A 22,920-nucleotide genomic window follows, 5' to 3' on the forward strand; every position below is an offset into this window, starting at 1 on the left:
TATATATATATATATTTGAGCTTGTTTGGAGACTGATTTACTAAACAAAAACAGAACATGCAAGATTATTAATCTTGTTAGCCAAGAAATTTGACTCAGATTAAGTAAAAAAACTGCCAAAAGAGTAAGACAACTAAATGCACTTGGTAAGATTCTTGAAATAAGAAACATTTAAGTCAAATTAAGTGATTTCAAGTGCAAATGTCTCCATTACCAGATTTTTTAAACTTAATTTGAGTCAAATTTCCAGACTAACAAGATTAAAAATCTTCTTGTTTAGTAAATCAGTCTCAAAACAAAATCAATACATTTTGTTAGATTTTTTTTGCACAGTGTTAGTGAAGAAGCTGTTTATTTTGGTCTACATTAGATCAAGTTAAAATAACATTTTTTAAAATGTTAACACAGTAGCGCCACTCTAAATAGTTGAAATTTAACACACATCAGTGTTGAATTTACCTAACACTATGTAGTGTCAAAAGTTGACACTACCAATGTGTTATTTTAATACTGACCAAGGTTAAAATCATAGTAACACTACAGTAAGTGTTAAACGTAACTGTATAGTGATGGATCACACTCAAAAGCATCGTAGTGAATCAAAAAAAGCCACTACCAACAAATGAGAGCCAGCTCCCCAACTTCTGTCTCCTTTTGTTGGCCTTGTGACCTTTTACATGCATACAGTACAGTATACATRGGTGGGCAACCATGTACCACACTGGCTCAAAGTTGTTTCATCAGTTCATTAGTTAGAGTGGCACAATGAAGTCATCCTTCTCACACCAGGAAAATCCTCTCAGTCGTGGTATTGATTTACGGCCAATTATACAAACTTAAACATGAACAACTAACCAACCTGAACAAGACAACTAACTAGAAAAACTCTTTTTTTACACTCATGACCATTGTTACTAGTCATACACATGCACACACATCAAACAAGGTTATCCCGCTTGGAAACTTCTGGCGTGAGGTGGAAGAGGGTTGGGGTTTTCAGAATGTTTTTTCAACACTGCATGGTGTCATCCAACAACACTGATAAAATCAACTCTGTGAATAACACCAACACAGATGTCTATTAAATCAGAATTGGTCAAAATAACACTTTGGGCATAAAATCAACTCTGAAAAGTTTAACACTGCATCTTAACTTTTCCAGTTTTGCTGTGTGGTTTCTTTATTTTTTTTTTAAAGATTTTTTGTTGAATGGRCATTTTTTGCGGTGTATTCCAGGATTTGTAAAAACAGACCCGTGTTCCCCACTATGTTGTTGTAAGTGGATGTCATAAACTCCATTGTTCTTATGTGTTCAATTGTTTGTGTCTGGAGGGTCATTGAGGGAGAGTCTTTTCTGAGCCAGCATTTTGTGATGGCTTCTTTTTACAGCAACAAGAATTATTCTGAACAACATCTCTTTCATATTGTCCCCTTGAGGGCACATTAAGAAACAGAACATCTAACACAAAGTAGATTAAATTAATCATCTTTATTTATCCAAAACTTAGTTAGGAAATGACCAGAATATGTGAGCCCGATCTGCCTCTCCAGTTGWTTTTGAATTATTTTGCTGACAGACACCAAAACACAAATAGAGACATTTTCATTAGCTTTCAGTTTTTAGTGGCAGATGATTACAAAGAGGACTTTCAGATTAATTGCACTGCTTGTATACAGATTAATAAGCTGGATAAGAGGACCCCCCCCCCCTCCACCAGCCTAGTTTTCTATTCTGTGCCATTTGTTGTTGCGCTGCGCCCTGTTGGCACCAGACAGGAGCCACTTCCTCAGAACATGATGTGGGAGGTGTTCAAAGATAGATGCTGACTGTTGCCAAAAGCACCAGCATTACAATGACACAAGTGACTCTTGGATCGATGGGATTCAATCAAAGAAATGTGACAAAAAGCGCGAATTGGAACAAGGYACAGCAAATGGGTCGAAAATAAAATGAAATCTGGTATAAGTAACTTAAAAATATGTCGGAGGATGTYGCTAAGATACAAATAAAATGTTATTTTTTGCCACCCGCTTCGATTTTTGGTCAGGTTTTTGTTTGCTTTGATATAATTTTAAGCTCAACCATCTGGTTACTCAAAGTTATTTTCAGGTCTTTTTTTTTACACACATCACAAAATGTGCTTCAGTTTTATAAGCAGAACATAATTAAACCTCCTGCAGGCTCTAATCAGCATTCGTGAGTGCCATCAGCTCTGATAAACGGCGCAAACCCCGTCAAGGTGATTTCTGCGGCACGCCCGTCCCTCTCACGCGGACGTGGACGCACACGCACACACCGCGCACAGCTGCTGTGTGCTTGTTCTTCTCAAATTAATACCCACAAGTGAAACCGTGACCTGCAGAAGGCAGCCCCGACCCGCCGTCCCAGAGCACCCTCTGTGGATCCACCCCCCCCGAGCACGCGGATCTACCTGTCCTCCCCCCTGAGACTGAACAAGGACAGCAGCTTCATGTRAGGAATAAGATGAAGTCAGAGGCCCTTGGCCGTTACGTTTCACTAGATTAAAACATTTCTGAACATGTAGTCCTGCAGATTTATCTATATGCAAATAAAGTAAATAAGACTGTTTTTATCACCCAGCTGCAACCCAGAGCCAAACTTTATAAATCTAAACTGAGCTTCCTCACAGCAAACAATTGTTTATACGCTTTTCACATCAAAAAATCCAATCCATGTTTCTGAAAGGATGCTTGTGCGTGAAGGATTGGACAGTAGCTGCTGGACCACAGAAAACGAGGACAGTCAAGGCCAAAGTGACAACAATGGACCTTGTCTGTGCAGTCACCAAATGGCTACTGCTTGGTTAGTTGTAAGCTCCATTTTGGGACCCTTGGTTCCCACATTTAATTAAAAATCCATTATCACCTCTCAGCAGTGTGAGCAGGCCATACCATTCTGATCTGAATTCTTAATTAGTCTTAAATGGCTAAATAGCCTTTTTTTATGTAACCAGTCTTCCAGTTTTCTAAATGGAAGAGTTGAGAACGTTTCGAAAAGTTTGGATCCTTGTTAAAGTGAGCTGCACATTTTGACAAGTAATCATTGTTTCAATATGACAGACCTTGTGGCAGACCTTGCAGGCAAACTGTTGTTTGGGTGGTAAATTAAAATTCAAAAGGTGATGTTGCCAAAGCACCTTGAGCAGATGCAGACTGGCACGCGCTGATTGGCAGAACGAGAGGCTACGGATACACGGAGAGATGGCGGGTGACATAAAAAAATGAAAAAATGAAATTAAAAAAGAAGAGCGAGGTGAGAATGAAAGGGGAGTGTTTCATCAGAAATAAAGAGAACAAAAAAATTCCCCGCTTCGCTTCCCGTCGCCACTCTCCTTTCATTGTTACCTCGATGAGCGCGGCGCGGCCCCAGCTCCCCTGGCAGAAACTAAGTGGCTTGCTGGCATATGGTGTAACCTCCATTTGAGTGTGCTAAAAGCTGGATATTGTTTTTGTGGAGCAGATGTTGGTGGGCACGGCAAAAGGCACAGCTGACTGGGCCACACAGCTGGGAACGGTGTGTGTGTGACCCACATACAGGGGGAGCAGTGCTCAACCGAGAGCTGCAATTCTAATAAAAAATGGTGACGTATGTCCCATTGTCTTTACAAGCACAAAGCATGAAGTCTGCTTTTTTTACTGTCACTTTTACACTTTTCATTTAATCTAATTGATAATGTAATAAACGCTCATAATGTTTTAAAGTGAAGCCCTGGTCCAGACAGAAACTCTGATTGGGTTTACAGAATGATGAGGGTTTATTTCAGTAATTGCTTTCATTTGGTTTATTTGGGCTAAAAACAGCCTCGGCTCTCTGTGTGCCRCTCAAAAACTAAAAGAATTGGTCATGTTTTAAATTTGGAATTAAATGAGCTTTCATGCATCGATTTGAGTTAATGAAAACGAACCGAGGACACTTGAGAGTCCTGACCGAGTTCCCAAACCCAGAAGTGTCCTGATGCCAAAAGTGGACAAATGAAGATTATGCTGAGATTATAATAAGGATGCCAAAGCCATTATCCAGTCTACTTTGACAAATGTTGTCCCTGTCTGTGAGCAGATGGGACGAGGAGTTTGGGTGGGGAATCAGGCAGAGTATCCTTCACCCAGTTGGCTAGAAAACACTGGGATAAACAGCAAGCCGAGGCTCTGTCAAGAATCCCCAATAATGATTGTAAGTCTGTGTGCAAGTGCTCGTTTTACAATATTTTTTACTGTCTGAATAAAACCGACCTGAATAGAAAGACTTTGCTTAATAAATAAATTAATTAATTAATAAATAAAGGTTTTTTCTTCATAAAAAAGAGTCAGCAACCTCTTGCTCATGCTCCTGTTATACTCTAACATTTGGTACTTTGGCCACAGCTTCTTAATAAGGAGAGTGTTAAATGCCATATGTTGCAGGCAGAGGCAAAACAAGCCGACCAGAAGCTGCTTCAGTGGTTGTTTCCCCTCGTGACTTAGGATTAGAATAACCTGTCACTCCGTAAGATTGTGTAGAGCAGTGACATTACTTAAAACGCCATTTGGAAGCTCAAGATACCCCCTGTTGGCCTGTAAACACTCACACACACACACACACAAAAAAACGTTATATAAAAGGATCAATAAATAGACAACCAAAACCTTCAGGCATTCATTGATGACTGGTCTTCATAAAATATGCTTTAAACGTGTTTTTCCAAAAGGTTTTTTCTTGTCAGCTGTTTGGCTACTTTTAGCTTACAGTGATTGATTTTCTACTTTACATGTATCTGGTCTGCCAAGAGGTTTTTTATATCAATGGTAAACTTCAAATTTAATGTTCAGTGCAATTGAATAAATATGTTTAAAAGGTAGATAATAAAGCTTGAATAGCCCTCCCTGTATTATTGTCTCACAAAAAGTTGCTTTAAAGCTGGCATTGCCCATAATGCATGTTGATCATATGCATGGGAATTCCCTGTTGGAAAGTGGGAGAGTTCAGAATTCTAACCACAACTCAACAGTGAGTAAAACTCTCTTACTTTTACTAATTTGTCGGTATTATTTATTTCACTTTTAGTCAGTTGTACTCATAGTACTTTTCAGTGTTTTTAAGAGGACATGTTAAAATGCTGTTTCTATGCAGGAAATACAACGTAGAGCTCAGTTATTTTTTTGTTAGCAGTGCTCAGCTGTAGCTATGAAACAAGGAATGTGACGTTTTCTGTTTAGTCAAAGTTAGTTTTTTCCTACTTTTGGCCTACAGCTAGTTTTTTTTCCTTTTCGTTTAGCTTTAGCAGCATGGTTTTAACATCTTTAGCATATTTCAGCAGTTATTCAGCTCTTAGCATTTTATATTTTCAAACAAAAAAAGTAGTGTCTTAAGTTCATTTTGACTCCTACTCATTTCTATTACTCTACAGTTTATTATTTATTTAGTCATATTTCAGAGTGAGATAATTCATTATAAATTTGTAGCACAGCAGAACATCATTAGTTAGGTTTTCTGCTTTGGGGGTAGGCGATATGACACATGATCTGGAGGATCCTTTATGAAAGTTTAGTCCATGAACCATCTCTGTGTGAAACCACAGAGCCACCAACCAGTTGCAGAGACTTGATTCGGGTTAGTGACAGATGAAATTGCTCAGCTTTGACAGAAGTCATGAATACAGATCGGACTTCATACGTGACAGCTCTCTGATGGACGCTCAAGGTTGCTGGATTTGACAGGAAGATACAGAGAGCTGCTGAATGGTTGGTTGGTGAGTGAACACCGGTTAGCATCTAAATAATAAATAGTCTTAGAAATTCCAAACAGTGACAAATCACACAGAATCACATTATAAATACTGTTGTTATTGTGGCATTTGTTTTAGAAGTAACTTAATTTCCCTCTGAACTGAGCAGTTCTTCGCTCCATGGTGTGCTTCCTGCTCATCACCTGATTAAGTTGCATACTGTATTTGACTGCGATCCAGAAGTTTCTCCGTAGAGTCATCGTTGGCTGATCCACGGTGGCAGTGTGCTGCGCTGAGAGTGACAGTCTGATTCTCGAGCTTGTGCATGAGTCAGTCCTACCCTTCCATCTCCGGAGCAGGCCTCAGCCCTCATGCCTTGTATCAGCCTGACTTTGATGGACACATGCTCCCCCTGTGCCTGGCAGGACGGTCTTTTTTAGAAACCTCAACAAAAACGGCAACGGCGGTATTTGGGTTGACACACACCGACGCCCCCGGACCAAACAAAAATTTATGTCATTTACGCCAACTTTTCTTTTTCTRTTGGTTTTTGGTTCATAATGAACTCTGGGTGTGAGGCATAATCTCTGAGGTTAGGAAAAAAATGATACAAACAAAACAGCAAAAAGACAATAAAGAGCTAAAATAACAAAGATGAACATAATTTGGATCAGCTGAGCACTCTTTATTCAGCATGACGGCACACTTGACTGAAGCAAGGTCTATTCCTTCGCTAACAGACAAAGGGAATCCTGCGCCATGTCTATGTCRGTCTGCTCATCCCATTATATCCACTCTGCTGCTCCCAGTCATCAGCGATGACGAGCCTTCACCTGAGCTGACAGGTGGCTGTCCCGAGGCAGCGCAGCACCCAACAGGGAAGCCCTAACCTGCCAACTTCCTGTCAGCTCCCCAAAACCAGCTCTGTCATGTCATCTCCTCCACGCCAATCACAGTGACACATCAAGTTTGTGTCAGGAAACAGTGTTGGAGATTACAATCTAATACAACACTGCCCTGAGCAACCAGGAGGACCAGGCAATCATTATGAGACACAGATGAAAATGTAAATGTCTGCAGGTCACACACACACACACACACACACACACACACACACACAAAACAAATCAAATAGGATTTTTTTCTCGATAGGCTAAATTTTTAGAATGATAACTTGTGCTGCATGAAAGACATAATGACAAGAAGTTACAGCCTAGAATAAAAAGAAGATAAAACAAAATGCTATATTAGTCTAATCTTATTACATTTAAACTTCTAAAACACAGGTGTTCAACGAATTTTCAGTCTCAAAGGGCCAGTTGTAATTAGCTTTGACAGTTCATGTTTAACTTTTACTAATTGTTTTGGCTGAGCACTGGTGAGCAACAAACAATAACTGAGCTCTACATGGTATTTCCTGCATAGAAAAAGTGTTTTAACATCCTCTTATAAACAATGAAAAGTACTGAGATCACAACTGATTAAATGTGAAATAAATAATACAGAAATACTATTAAAAGTAAAAGTAAGAGAGTTCTACTCACTGTTGAGTTGTGGTGAGTAGCTGCCATCTTGAATTCTAAACTCTCCCACTTTCCAACAGGGAATTCCCATACATAATCGACATGCATTATGGGAGATGTAGTTCATAGTGAGTGATGGTTTTAAAGCTGCTTATTTTGAGATATTAAAACAGAGAGGGCTATTCAACTAAATTGTACAGGGGGCCACAGTTATTTAAAGCCAGCACAATATTTCCCTCTTTCCTTAAAGTATTGTAACTAAAACAGAAAAGGCCTGTTTTAGAGTTAACGTTTAGTTTGTTCATCCAAACTAATAATCGTAGTATGGTTTACTGAGTTTTGAGTATTAGTGTCTTAAACTCCATTTTTTTTCCTAATTTGGTCCATCTTTGTTTCTTTTACTTGTCATGAATCTGGTAATTCAGCCATTATGKTTAAAGTAAAAATTAAAAACTATTTAAAGATTTTGGTTGAACAGCAGCAAAATATACCTGGCATTGATGGGTTTAATCAGAATTGATTAGTACTGAGAAAAATCTGTCGACATAACCTAAAAATTCTTCTAACTTAATTTTTCATATGACAGCTTTAAAAAATAAAAGTTTGAGTGTTCTGCTTTGTTTTTGATTGGATGGAAATTTATTTTTGTAATGGTAAAGGTTAAAGTGACCTAGCCTTGTAATCACAGATTTTTGAGTGTTAGGAGGGGGTGAAGCAGACTGTGCCATATGGCTAACGATTACAATGATAAATCAATTTCAAGCACCCTGTAATAATTTATCTCAGATAGCATGATTTCCCTACCATTCAGTTGTTTCCWGTTAGTTTTGTAGGATTTCTGGGCACCAATATAAACTGGAATAATTTTAATCTGCTGCTGGAATTTTAGATTGGATCATAAAGCTTTGACTGATTGAAACGCTTTTATTACTGATGTGTTTTTTTAATTTTCCATATGTAAATGAGTAGCCGCTGGTAGTGGTTGTAGTAACAGATGGGCAGTAACTATAAAGGGGTGAAGGGTGACTCCAATAAATATCTCATGTTGTGAAGTTTATCGCCACTGATGTAGTTTCAGGACAATAGAAAGTCTTCCACTCACAGAGAGTGAAAACTTACTCTGCAAGAAAAGTTGTTAAACTGATTATTAATTATTTTTAACAGGATTTAACAAATATAARTGAATGAACAGGAAGGTTGTTTAAACTTCAACACGATAATTACATTTTACAAGAATTTAGTTCCCGTCTGATTGTTTTAACAAATTCATTTCACAGTTTGAGCAYAATAGGTGATTACAACAAGATCAGCTTCAGAAAATCAGAAATATGATTTTGTGAACAGATTATAGTGGAAAAAGGAATGTTTTAAAAGTACTTGTACATTTTATACTTTGTGAAACGTGAACATTTTATACAGTAATATTTGTTAGTTGATAAAACATGAAAGTTGATAGATTGTATTACCTTTGGACTAAATTCAACAAGTGGTTTTTCTGTTTCTAATCTTCAAATCAAAGCCATCAAAGAGGAAAGCAATTGCCAAAATGTTGAAACCTTGCTTTAAGTAACATTTTAAGGACTGTTTAAGTAACGATTAAACATATTTTATGTAATCCATCATCAATAAATAAATATGAGAGGAAAATCCCATACTTATTGGAATCTGTATTTTTGTTGGTTTTATCTCCTGTTTTATTTCCTGAACCTTTCCAGTGTTTCATTAATCCCCTCTATTTCTGTCTGCAGCTCTTTTCTCACGGTTCTGTTTGTCTCKCAGCTGTTTGTCATTGAACTCATTAGTGTCTTCACATATAAGGTTGGTAGGGCAGAATTGTACATTTTCTAATGTTGTCTTGTTTTCCAGAGGTTTAGTAATTAGAGTTTTAGCTGCTCCGTCGGCATCTTTTGTTTAATAAAACCAGTTTAGTTTGTGTCCTGCCTGCATTCGGTGTTYCACAATACAGACAGAAAAATATGTGATTTTGAATTAAAATGAAGTAAAATAAGACATAGAGACAAATTAGTCTGCCCAGCTTCTGACTTGAATACGAAACAAAGTGCAGAATGAATAAAAGCAGGGTGGTCTCAGACTTCCTGTAGGACATTTTCCTCTACATCCCTAAACCAAGACAACATTGGCTTCTTGTTTGCACAAAAGTGAGTGATTAGTATTATCGTTTAAACTGTAATTTGGCAGTTAATTAAAGTGACCTTGGTTTCTATTGCTGCATTGGTAAATGGGTACCCAGAGTGCCATTCTGTCTCTCAACCGTCTGTGAGACTACCGTCACCGGGGCACGTCAGGATTAAGTCACCCCAGTGACAAAATCAAATTAAGCAGCTGTCACTGCCTACCTGCAGCTCAAAGCTTAAGATTATCAACTTATGACCAGTCGGGGAGCAGAGACTTTTCTTTCCTTCACAACKATTTAATAGTTAATGATTTGTTTTAAGGCTTTTCTCCCCCAGTGCTTCAATAAAAAGCAAGATATTAAGAGCAAACTATATAAAATCTTTGTCAGCACGCCTTTATGTTGAGTCAAATTTCTGTGACAGCACATTTAAAACCCAGCGAAGCGTGTTCAATAATTAGCTTTGAGGTTTTGAGTGTGGAAAACTGTTTCTGTATTTTGACACAGATTTAACCATGCAAAATAAATAACTACAAATGTCTGAGATCTCAGGTATGTAACATTTTATAAATTTACTGGGATAAATGAAATAAAATGACTCCATGTTCTTCTGTCATTTTACTGACTCATAAACTTCACTTGATGTGTGGAGGTTTTATTTTTCCACTGATGACTGYGGCTTTAGAATTGTTGATTGTTCTCCAGCAAGTTTTTATAACAACGCAATTGTGTTAAACCAGATATGTCAAACTCAAGGTGGGCCACATTTTATGGCGCAGTATGAGGGCCAAAATTAAGACTATTGGACAACCAGCGGTTGCTACATCCTTGTAGCTGGAGGCTATATCTATTCCTAAGYCAGCTATTGATCTGATTAGTGAWAGGCCGGCACCGGTAACTGAGAGGCCGGCACTGGCAAATGTGAAGGAGACTATTCATTTGCCAGTGCCTCAGAGAGACTAGCGACTAGCATAGGTAAGCTGGCATTAGCATTGGAGTGGCTAGCAACTAGCATGCCTAGGCTAGTGGTCCACAGGTTTGCCATTTCCATCCGCTGTCTGTTGACGTTGGCATTGGAGAGGTTAGCATGCCTAGGCTGCTCACCTACTGACACAAACATTTTTGAAAAGAAAACTTTTTACAATAAAAATGGTTTACATAAAAAAACTATAAGCAACATGCACTGACAGGTGTTCCTTAGACAGAATTTACTGTTGAACATGACATCAAGCATAAATATTAGACATAAAACATGTTGCTGTGAAGCAGACAGCTTTAGTTAMCACCTGAATTAGCAGCGTTTGGTTAAAGGCGACGTTCTTTTTTCTCTTAAGCCGAATTATGAGAAGCTGCAAACTCAGGTGATAAAAACTGCCTGATTCACAGCAATATGTTTTATGTTTCTTAATTTTGGCCCTCACACCACGCCACAACATTGGGTCCGAGAGTGGCTTCCGTCRACCCGCCCCCGACAAAAAAATTTTTAATTCTTAGGACACTAGTTTTCAAATAAATGGTAAACGTTAAATTCATGATTCAATGCAACCAAATAAACAAATTTAAAAGGTCAAAGATATATATTTTTCTCCTGCCACTTGAACTGTTGGCTTTAAATACCCGTGGCCCCCCTGAGCAATTTAGTTGAATAGTTAATTATTTATTTCACATTTAGTCAGTTGTACTCATAGTACTTTTCTGTTCATAAGAGGACGTGTTAAAACTCTGTTTCCATGCAGGAAATACCACGTAGAGCTCAGTTATTGTTTGTTAGCGGTGCTCAGTTGTCGCAATGAGATGATATGTTTCCTGTTTAGTCAAAGTTAAACAAGAGGAGTCAAAGTTAATTCAGCTGGTCCTTTGAGGGCCAYCATAACGCTCATGTGGTGCTCAGTGAAAATGAGTTTCACACCCCTGCATTTTAATGTTCATGTATGTAAGTGTTGGTGTTATTATGTCTTGTCTTAAACAAACAAAATGTTTAGTACCATTTTTACTACAAGTAAAAAACAACTGAGTGGCCTACATTTACCTGACTTGCTTCAGTTCCAATAAACTGAAACAAACAATTTAAGAGTTTGAGTTTGAGAGTTTTAGCATGTAAAACTTCAAGTGATAATATTTCTTTCTGTTTTTAAAGCCCTTAGACCATAACTTTGTCGGTGAGATTTGTCTACAACATGCAGGTTCAAACAGGTGTCATAAAATGATGGGTTGGGGGAGTAAATGTCTGAGGGAGAGGGGTGAGTAGAGTAGATGACAATATAACAAGCACCTATGATAAAACGGGACTGCACAGACTGACAGCAGGTAAATTGTGTGTCACCGAGGTCCGTATTTCAATCGCTGCATATTTTTAAATCGGCACAGATGAAAATACCTTTCTGCACTGCCTCCTGCAAACAGACTGATTTAAAGCTAACTGTTCTTGATTAAAACGTCAATAAGGCCGTGGGCTACTTTCATCTCCCGGGCCCCTTTAGCTGTCGGTTTCCTCACCCCGTCATCTCCCACGAACAGAGCCCAGCTCGTGACACGGGCGGCCATTTATCTGCTTTGAGAACTGTGTCAGGTAATAGGCTCCGTCTCTAGAGAGCATTTAGCTTGATAGGAAAAGCTGATCGGGACCAAAAGGCCCCTGAATCTCATTTAGGGCTCTTGTTGTGGCAGAAGACTTGTGAGGTAAACACACTTCACTGTGGGGACAAAGAAAATGATTTAAAGGAAATGAATGCACAAAGGTAAAAAAAAATCCTTAAATACCTGAAGAAATTATGATTTTTTTGTTAATATATTTTGCCATTTTACTTCAAGTTACAAAGAATGTCATTATATGAAAGTGAATTTTAAAAAAGGCTTTAACTGGTGTCAAAAATTACTGCCTGTAGAGAAACTCTAACCCAATCAGAACATGAGGATTTGTTTGTTTGAGACTGAGAGAAACAGAGAGGGGAATGGCAGGCTGGTCAGAGCAGGCAGCAGCTGTATCCACAGATGCTCATGTAAAAACATCCTTATTCACATGTTCCCCTCCACTTGTTTGTTTCCTGGTAATTTATCCCTTCAGCACAAGAAAAAAAAATGCTACTTTGTTTTCATACTAACAAGGCAATTAGCAATCATTACAAATATACACAGTGGGCTATCTTCAGGCAGATAATGATGATGATTTACCATTTTATGTTTAATTCATGCATCTTTATGTGTACAGGAGTAAAATATTAACAAATTGAGCTTATTTTTCCCCACTTTGGTTCAGTTCTTGTGGTTAATATAATAGATTTGCATGTTCAGGGGAGATGTGACTGCTAGGAAAGTTGGAATGAAAAGTAAAATAGTTGGGATGCTTGGCTTTTGTCATTAGCATTGATGTGTTTTAATATTATTCTTGACAGAAATCATCATAAACAAGCTCGTATGGTGAGCTCTTCAAGTGTTGCTTCTAAGCTAAGTTTTTTCTAATAATTATATGTTAATATTTTGCTAATTTTGATCTAGTTTCAATTTCATGGCTTCTGTTTGGCGCCATCACGGTTGCTAGGCGACAGGATATATACATCGGGGGTATGGACAGGATTAAAGCCAAAAGTTACCGTCCAAATGTACAGCTACTTTCTTTTGATCTTCACAGTTGACAAAAGACCTGGCCCATGTAGACCAGAGAGGCCRGGTCATTTGAAGGACACAATCTCTGAATTTCAAMTAGGGGTCTCTGCAGTACGTCCTGTKGGCAGGGATGGCCCTACCCKTGATTGGTCGAATTGACTTGTCTTATGGGGCAACTTAAAACAGGAAGTAATGGTAATAATAAAAAATGATTTATTGACTGTCTGTGTACACTTTAAAACAGATCAGTGACTCAAATAAAAAATTATTGTCAACATATAAACATAATTTATTTACTTCATATTTCATTGGGCAATCACCTTCCTGCCTCAAGTTATGACTAATATACATATTCATATTTAATTATTGATTTTTAGCTATCTTTTTATGTGCTGGTTAGGAATGTTTGACCAAACCAAATTATTGCACATTCCTCCATATGTACGGCGTTCAGATTTTGTGCAGCGAGCAGCTTCCTTTCTCAAGTTATGAATAAAATTAAACTTAAAACAGGTTTCCTGCCTGACTCGACCGAGCTACTCCACGCTGCCCCCAGCTTCTTCAAACCCCACCATCAATCTGATAAATCACGTCTTGGGTCAACTCCTCCCACAAAATAAGAAACTCCTACTTAGTGACTGCAGAGACCCCCTTCTCCTGAATTTGGACACATCCAATGTCTTTACTTCCAGCTTCTCTTACACCACCTGCTTTCTGTTAGTAATCAGCACACCTGTTACCACTAACCTATCACCTTTCCAGGTGCCGTACTCCATCATTTTTACTTTGTTTGTTTGTTTGTTTGTTTGTTTGTTTGTTTGTTTGTTTGTCTAGTAACATTAATATATTTGGCTGTTTTTTTAAATTTTTTGTTGTTTTTTTTCCTTAAAAGTCTGCATTCGGTTCTTGCTACAATTCATCATCCACAAAATGTGACAGCTGCTGTCTTGTTATTGGAGAGCATTTTAACCTTTAGCATTAAAGTTTTTTTTATAAATTCTAATTAATTAATTAATTAATTAATCAATTAATTTACATGTAATTATGACTATGTTTCAGTGAATGGACAAAACAACCCACGATGGTGGTTTATCTTGAAAACTGTATCACAAATAGCTTATTACTGGACTCAAATGCATCATTTGAATGACTGAGAGCTGCGAACAATTGTGTGAAATCAGCCCAATAATTGTTCTGTTCCCAAACTCGTTTCTGTTCTCACTAGCCACACAGCAGATGTAGGGTCTTCAGTATTTTTGCTTCATGTTCATGGTTCCCTGCTCTGCGTGGCCTCATTTCATATGCAGATTCGTCTGGCTCGGGGCAGCAGTGGCTCTTGCTACGCAGTGGCCTGTGGTCCCCAGGGTCAGGCCCTCTGTTTAGGGTCCCCCTGGGCCAACTCCCCTACCCTTTTTACCTGCTTCACTTCATATGAGCAACTATAGCTGCCATATGTGAGGCTGCAGGAAAGCAGATGCTGTTTTTCCATTTGTGAAATCAAGTTTTTGGAAAGCGAGCGGCATTTTGATAGTCTCAGTGAAGTGGGTGTAAAGGGGAGAGGGCAGCAGGCTCAGTCACTTGGTGCTGCATGCTAATGCTGCGAGGCCCGATCAAAACTGTGAGAATATGCTGATCTGCACAAACCGTGGACATGGCATTCACCCATGTAAGTACCCGCAGTGCAAAGACACACAAACTCCTGACGAGTATCTGAGGCTGAGCAGCTCCTTTGTCAGTCATCTGCTGATACTGATGGACAATACGGGGGTGAGGAAGCGTGTCAGGAAGAGAAAAGCCTGAATGAAATGACAGACGCTCTTGCCATCCCTCTCAATCTTCTGCACTCATCTCTCACTGTCCCCGAACATCCACCATCACGAACAGCGGCCTTGACACAAGCTTGACACCTGTCAATCAAAGGGCAGGATGGAGAGTTCGACAACGCACTTTAACATTTTAYACAAGAACAGCTTTTTAAGAAACTGACTTAAAACACTGGTTTTTCATTCAGTTTCTCATCTGTCTGGGAGCATTAGAGATCCCCAGTCGAATGTCTTGACATGGATGATATTACCGCCACAATTAAAGTTGTGCTGACTTGAACTTTGAAAGGTTAGATTTCCCACAATTATGTGTCAAAGCGCTGAACGACTGCAGACACCGACTYCCTCCTGGCGACAAATTTCATTAACAAACCTGATGTATACAGCAAATGCAGCCTCACTTCAAATGAAGGACATAAATTTCCGCCTGTGGGGTACAGCGGTCGCATTACACCTAATCAACCRCTCTCCCTTTACCCTTCTTCTATTCGGATGAGTGAGGGGAGATAAAGGGGAAAATACAGTATGATGCGTTATTTCTAATCAGCATAAATTACCAGCATCCATCAGGTGAGGCTCAAATTAAAATCCTCGTTTGACGACGCAGTGGGGAAATACGAGAGCTCGACCATGAATCTGTGTGATTTAATGCAATCATGGCGGCCCCAGAGCCAAAGTTTCCACCATGGATCAGTGGACTTTCTGCATGTTTTTCCTAACACATAATAAAATGAGCAGTTCAAGGTTCACCAGGTTTGATCAAGCCAATATAAACAGCTTGTTTTCTTTAGATTATTCAATATTGCCACAAAACTATTGCAGATGAACACCAAATGTAAACTTACCAATGATGACACAGCAGTAAAGAAATTCATGAATCTGACAAATGGTCAAATGACAACAGAGGTTAAATATACATAATGATGAACAAATAGGTGTGCTGATGAAAAACAATAATCCGCATGACAAGTAAGTAGGAGGGCAAAATAGATGAAAAATGAAATCTAACAAATTAAATGTCCTGATGCATCCCAGTAATCCAGGAAAAAATCAAAAAGAAAAAAAATTGTATAGGTCTTCTGGATGGGTTCTTCTCTAATGAAAAGTTTCGTATCTCCTCCAAGAGACTTCTTCAGTCTGAGAGTTTCAAATATGACTGAGAGCTGCAACACAGACGAGCTACATCTAATGGCCAGTTTTCACTCATTTACAGGCCAGCGGTCACTCTTTCAGAGATGAGGATGTTCTCATTCTTGATAGAGAGGAACGTTGGTTTGAGAGAGGAGTAAAAGAAGCCATTTTTGTGAAGAAAGACCGTCMATCATTAAACAGAGGTGGAGGCCTCCGTTTTCAGTTGTCCCCCTCCTACAGTGCGRCCATTGCCAGTGTCACTCCACCCCCTGTTAACAATAGGTGTYAATTAGGTGTCAACGATAGCCATGTGATGTGAGTATCAGTCACATGGAGGCAGGACTTAAAAGCCTGAATTTTGCCTGAAACTCTCAGACTGAAGAAGTCTCTTGGAGGAGAGACGAAACGTTTCATTTAGAGAAGAACCCGTGCAGAAGACCTATACAATTTTCTTTTCTTTTTAACAAATTAAATCTAAATAATACAGCTTGGTACGTACTGTATGTATGTGGTGGATTTTCTGGAATACAGGTGGACTCAAGAATTAAACTAGTCAACTGTTATTTTGTGGTAATTTATTAAAAGGGAGGTGGGATTATGAAAATGTATAATTTTATTTAGCTTTATGTCATGTTATAATGGGATTSCCTCATCAAAAACAGACCCAGACTCATTCATGCATGTTTTGAGAAATTCTCAAATCTCCTGTGGTAGCCAYATGGAGCTGCCTWAATGCATGCTGGSACAAAGCTCCGCCTATTTACCCAAAGCTCCTCCCTGGAGCTCAGCYTGYAGTCGTGCTCCCGCCCCACAGAKCACCCCTCCACTGAAGCATTGTTTGAAAATATGCTGAAGTGGGAATGTSTGACATGGTAGGGGGTTCCTAAAGAGACAGAAKCCAATTTCAAGGTATTTAGCAAAGTCACATTTATTTTTAACATATACAGCATTTTCATAAAAACTGGAGGTAACAGTTATTTATTGTATAGAATTKGACCATGTGCCTGGAAAATACATAATAAAATGAAGAAATGACAAGAAATAAAGAAATAAAAGCCATCGGGTCACAAGTTAAGCAGCGCTCAGAGCAAAGTTATGACCCTGATTCACACAAACAGAACATAAACTGTATATTTGCCAAGGTTTGCTTAATTAGAAAYGTATGAAGGAGCCAGAAAAAGTGACCTCGTGATTCTGTAGATTAACTGAAACCTTCTTAGCTGTCAGCAGCCGTGACATATTTAGATTCATTTTAACATGATACAACATTAATTACATAGCAAACCATAAAATAATCTTGAAACAAGTAAAATAAAATAAAATTGGACTGAGCTGCATTATGAGTACTTACCAGGTTCATTTTGGTTGCCTACCAGGATGAATTATGTCTCACTTAACCTTAGAAACTGAAAAAGTCATGATATAYAGTATATAAATAAGTTTTCTCAATGTTTGCCCCTGAATTAAAAACAAAAAGGCATAGAGCAATCGTCCCACAACAAAGCTTGAGTTGTGCAGAGTTGACAGGAGATAGTGAAATCATAACAGGAGTGACGGGTAAATTAACAGCACAGCTGGTTGTTACACATCTGGAGTGTGGTGTTTCACCAACACAGACAACTTCTACTTTGGATTCACAGACAAATTGTGCCACTGAGATGTCGATCATATAGTGGACTTTTCATGTTTGAACAATAGACAGGAGAAATCAAAGTATTTTTAATAGTTTGCTGGAAACTAGAAGACACTCAATTTGATGCGGGTCTGCTCCTTGGCTGAATTGGGAGGAGGGTGATTTGTTCACAACMATTTCCAAAAACCCACTCCTCCTCAAATCAGCTGCAATGTAGCTTAACAGACACGCAACATGAGGGGTTTAATGCTGTTATCTTGTTTTGTTTTGATTAAAACAAGCTAAACTTTCCAAAATAGTTTAATTGAAAATCCTCATGATTCAATTTTACTGCTGTGGTGGTCTTAGAGTTATGATTCACGGGGCCAAAAAACCCCAATTCAATTTGGGAGAGTATTAAGTGTTATTATTTTAACCTCATGGTCGACCACCAGTGCTGTGATGTCGCCTCAGAAAATCCAGAAACACATTGATCTCAGTTTTATAACAGCTGAAGCCACAAAAAATACTGGACATTGCCCAAAAAAAAAAAAAACACTTCCAGTTCACCCTCAGAAACCAATTAAGGTAATTGATGTAATTATTAGATGAAGTGCACATATTTAACATTTAAAACATGTTTAAAAGGGGATGTATAAAAGCTCCATAAAACATGGGAGGAAAAGAGACGTCCAGCAAATCCAATAAGTGTGGCAATTACCTAAGTGAGAGCATAAGGGCTGCGGTGAATGAGGGGGACAACAGTTTTGTCTGAAAGTGCTCATGGCCTCTCGTTTTATCAGAGCTGAAGACGGTCAAGAGGGTGGATCCTGATAGCCGGTGCAATAAAAGCGCCCGCAGCCAAAATAATGAAGTCCGGTGAAAAAAATAAAGTGTTACTGCAAATCAAGAAGAGTAAAAAACATATTTACCATCTTTTACAAACAACAATAAACCACGTTGACTCTAAACCTTGTGGCAGGAAGTTCAACAACAAAAAAAAAAATGTGTACAATAAGGACAGCTTTGGAAGAAGCTCTTCCTCCCTAGATTAGTTTTATTGAACAGATGGGATTTCAATTTTGAACTTTTGCACTGGTGCAAAAGCAAAAAAAAAAAAAAGCTTGGAGAGAGAGTCAGGCTGTTTTTCTCACATCGCTGACAGAAGCTGCGCATCAGATGAAGGGGATGTGTGAAATAGCATTCCCAAGCATTTCTGTCTCCATGCTCAGGACACAAACACTCAGACAGAGACATGGTGCGGAGGCTGCACCATGCTGCTCCATCAGATGTTAAAAAAAATCCATCAAAGGCAGGGAAATCAGCTCAAACTCTGAATATACAGCCTCTTAAATGTAATAAGTTATTATAGTGATAAGTTGTAATGTAGTTCTGTAGTAGTGTACAGGCTTCCGTGTGTAATAAAATAAACAGAAAAAAGGCCCATTCTGGTGGTCCTGTCACTTCAGAGACAGAAAACCAGGCGGCTATTTAATGATATTCACCCACCATCCGCTGATATTGCCCCACATTAGCAGCATCATGTTCTCAATTTTCCCCCAGCAGTATTGCCCATCCTGGCAGCCAGCTTGCCCACGCCGGCACGAGTCGAGAGGACAACTGGAGAAAGATCACAGTTCAGGCTCAGTCAGATGGAAAATATGGAAATCAGGCGGTGGACGGACGGACCGCTGCGTGTTCCCCCTGTTTCAGCAAGCTGCCACAGTTTGACTGACAAACTGACTTTTTGAGGCTCCTGTGCCCATTCCAGTCAGAGTTTATTGAAGGTGATTTTGATCTCCTCCATGAGGCCGCAGCAGTGGTGCTGCCATCTGTCACCTTGATTGCATGGCGGCCTCTCTGGGGGGAGCGCCATGGCTCCTGATCGTTTACAGATTGCGCTGCTTTCGCCTCCATAAGGGCCACATGCACAGGGCCAGATGGTGAGCATACACGCTTATTATGAGTCTTTATCTCTGTGCAGGAAGGAGTGGAACCATTAGGTCTCCCTCAGGATCCCCACTCCTCTCTGCAGCCGTGCTGTTCTTCCACAAATACAGTCCTCTTCTTCAGCTGTCACTGGCCTGCGACAATACGCACACACGCTCGGGCAGACACACAGAAACACAGGACCACTTGTCAAAAAACAATGATTAGAAAAAAAAACACAGATCTACTCGGGGAACGTGAGGTTTCTGTTGGATACATCTGCACACGCAGAGACACCCAAACACCTGTTTGTAATCCAGAATAATAMGGCATATGGTGACATGATAGGACGGGATGGGTGTTGGTGACATTTGTCGTCATGGTAACACACAGTCATGTCATGAAGGAGGTTTGATGTGTGTAACATCTTTTGACATATGCTGTGAATGTTGCACCTTTACAGATTACAGTATTCTGCAGGATGTGTGGCCACCTGGATGTAGAATAAGTGTATGTGTGTGTGTGTGTGTGTGTGTGTGTGTGTGTGTGTGTGTGTGTACTTGTATTTGTTACTTGTATATTGTATTTGTAAATACATCTACCGTGTCATGACCAGTAGTCCTCAGGAGTTCTCATGGGCAGTCTGGGGACTAAAGACCAGTCCTAGTGGAACACCATTTTTGGGTCAGGTTAGGTTTAGGGTAAGGGGTCTGGGTTATAGGTTATAGAAACGACTGGGTAACGCTTTCTTTTACGGTACCCTTATTATCATGTAATTACAAGGTAATAAAAACTTTAATCAAATATAATTACCACCTTATTACCATGTAATTACATGTTAATTAGGGTACAAAAACTACTGTTAGTAAAACTACCTTTATTGGGTAACTACAATCAAATTACTATTCAATAGTAACTCAACACTATATTTATAACCAAAAGAATGAAACTAAATTTTGGGGTTAGTGGTTAATTGTAATAAAATATAACTTTAAAACTGTCCAAATTACCTAGTACTTATTTAGGTGTTACATAGTGAATTGTAATACATTACCAGGTAAGTGCTACATTACTGCAGACAATTAATTACATAGTAAAATGGTACCCTAATTAACCTGGTAATTACATTTAATTACATTTTTATTACCTTGTAATTACATGGTAATAAGAGTACCGTAAAAGAAAGTGTTACCAACAACTGAAGATACAAACTTGTGTTTGGATATTACCAGAATTCAGGCCAAAGCACTGCAGTTCCACTTCATATAGACCCCAACTGAGGGATTAAATGGGAAAAAGAAGGATTTAAATTGTCTCCTTTAAGAATTTACTTTTAAGGTCATAAACCTTGTCGAACTCAGATTATRGATTAGGGATGACTTCCAGTTAACTACCAGACCAAAATTTACCTTATATTTGTAAAACTGATTGAGCCATTACAGCCATTTTTGTGTTGGCTAATGTAAAATCACTGTGATGCCATCTTGAATTGAATCAACTACTTTGTTTATCCAAAGACTTTATTTTATTTTTGTCTGCAAGTTTCATTAAAATTCATCCAGAGGTTTATGAGACATTTGGCAACAAGCAGAGACATAAACACAGACAAGGACAAAAAGTTATCATCCCCCCTTCATTTTCAGTGCAGGGCTGTATTAATCAGTGCACCACGCTGTGCAACAGAGTAGATGTGCACAAAATGTTCATTCATGTGCRAGTCCGACTCAGGCAGATCCAGCCCCGGTACGAGACATTGGCAGGAGGCTGCCGTCCCTATCCCTGACATATGCACAGCATGACCGGGAGGGTAAAGAGTATGTTCAGGATTCAAAACTAACATGTGTGACGTCAGAACTCATTTGTCATGCTCCTTTTAAAAGCCCCAAAGTTCGTTCACTTTAACGGCATTCGCTGTTTGTGATTTTACTGTTGGGCAAAGTGGAATTCACAGTTACTCAGGCATTTACTGGGCAACGCTTTAATGAGTTTTATCGAGCTCTTCATGAGAGGTAATAACCCACCTGATCACAGATTAATAAACAGCATTTCGGTGTGCTTCAACACTAACGGTTTAACTGCTCGAAACGTGGATTCATTTCTCTTAATTACATCTAAGCAAATGTTCGAAAAGCTTTAACTAAGATGCAGCAATGAAGCCAAAAAAAAAAAAAAAAACATGATGCAATGATTGAAGAAAACTCTCCAAACTGAAAAACAGACAATCAGCATTAATCCTTTTAACTGTAGCTGGTTTGTGAAAAGAGTAAGTGATGAAGCATGCACTCTGTTGTCCTTCGCTGTCCCTAATTTTTTTTGTCCTCCAGCAAAACAGCAATGTGTGGCACTTTTAGGGCAACAGCCGGCTATCTGTGAGGGTGAGCCCCCTCGTCAGTCTCCTGCACGGTGCACAAACTGACATACTGCATGCCAGCCTGTGGTCAAATTTCAGCTTAAAGCATCGTGGAAATCCACAGGCTCCAATGTGACTTCAGTTAAACAAAGAAAACCTTAAAACGATTTGTAAATACAAMCCATAACGAACTGACAGACTATCACAGATGCACTGAAAAACAGGAACTCATTCATGGAGAATTAAAATTCCATGTTTTTATATTGTAATACAAAAAAAAAAGCCAAACAAAAACCACTCACCATTACTTGCTACATGTTTATCACAAAGCAATTAGATGAGCTAAATTATCCAACGCCACTAAAATGTCATCACACTAAACGTGAACATAATGACTCATGAAAGAAGGTCAACGGGGCCTTTAGGGGGAGGGCTGCACCGAGCAGCACCTGAACAGAACCACACCGCGGATCAGTGGGGAACCATAGAAAGAGCCACGAGCACTCTGACCCTCTCTGTGCTGTCACCAGCTGAAGGTGTCACCCAGGAAACAGCAGTTAAATTAACTTCTGCTGGCTCCAACTAAACACAGCCTGCAGCACGTTGGCCGAGTCCAAAAAYATGCCCCTGGTCCACAGAAGCCTTCATGGAAACAGTGCCTGTGAGTGTGGCGAAGTGAAGAACTCAAAATCCAACTGAAAATTAGTTTTGTGTGTAAAGAATTAAGTATTCATAATTGGGTTTTTGTTCTGTGAGCCTGGTGAGTGTGCCAGCCTGTATAAAAACAATCACAAGACCAAATAYAAAAGACACACTTGCAGTGCTCTTATCAGATTACAAACAATAACAACTTTTCTAAGATGCAGTCATGACCTAATGCTAATCTTTTTCATTATTGTGGGTTTTAGGCAGTTATTTGTTTTTACACACACATGCACAATAACAGTGCAGCAGCAGATAGCTGTAGCACTTCTGGTGAATCAAGATAATATTGCTGGAATAGTGTGTGGAAAAAAAGTTCATTTTGGTCAGACGAGCTATAATAAATAAACATTATTTCAGACGAGCTTTAGCTCGTCTGAAATAATGTTT

Source organism: Austrofundulus limnaeus, unplaced genomic scaffold (assembly GCF_001266775.1).
Source record: "Austrofundulus limnaeus strain Quisiro unplaced genomic scaffold, Austrofundulus_limnaeus-1.0 Scaffold12, whole genome shotgun sequence".
Taxonomy (NCBI): Eukaryota; Metazoa; Chordata; class Actinopteri; order Cyprinodontiformes; family Rivulidae; genus Austrofundulus; species Austrofundulus limnaeus.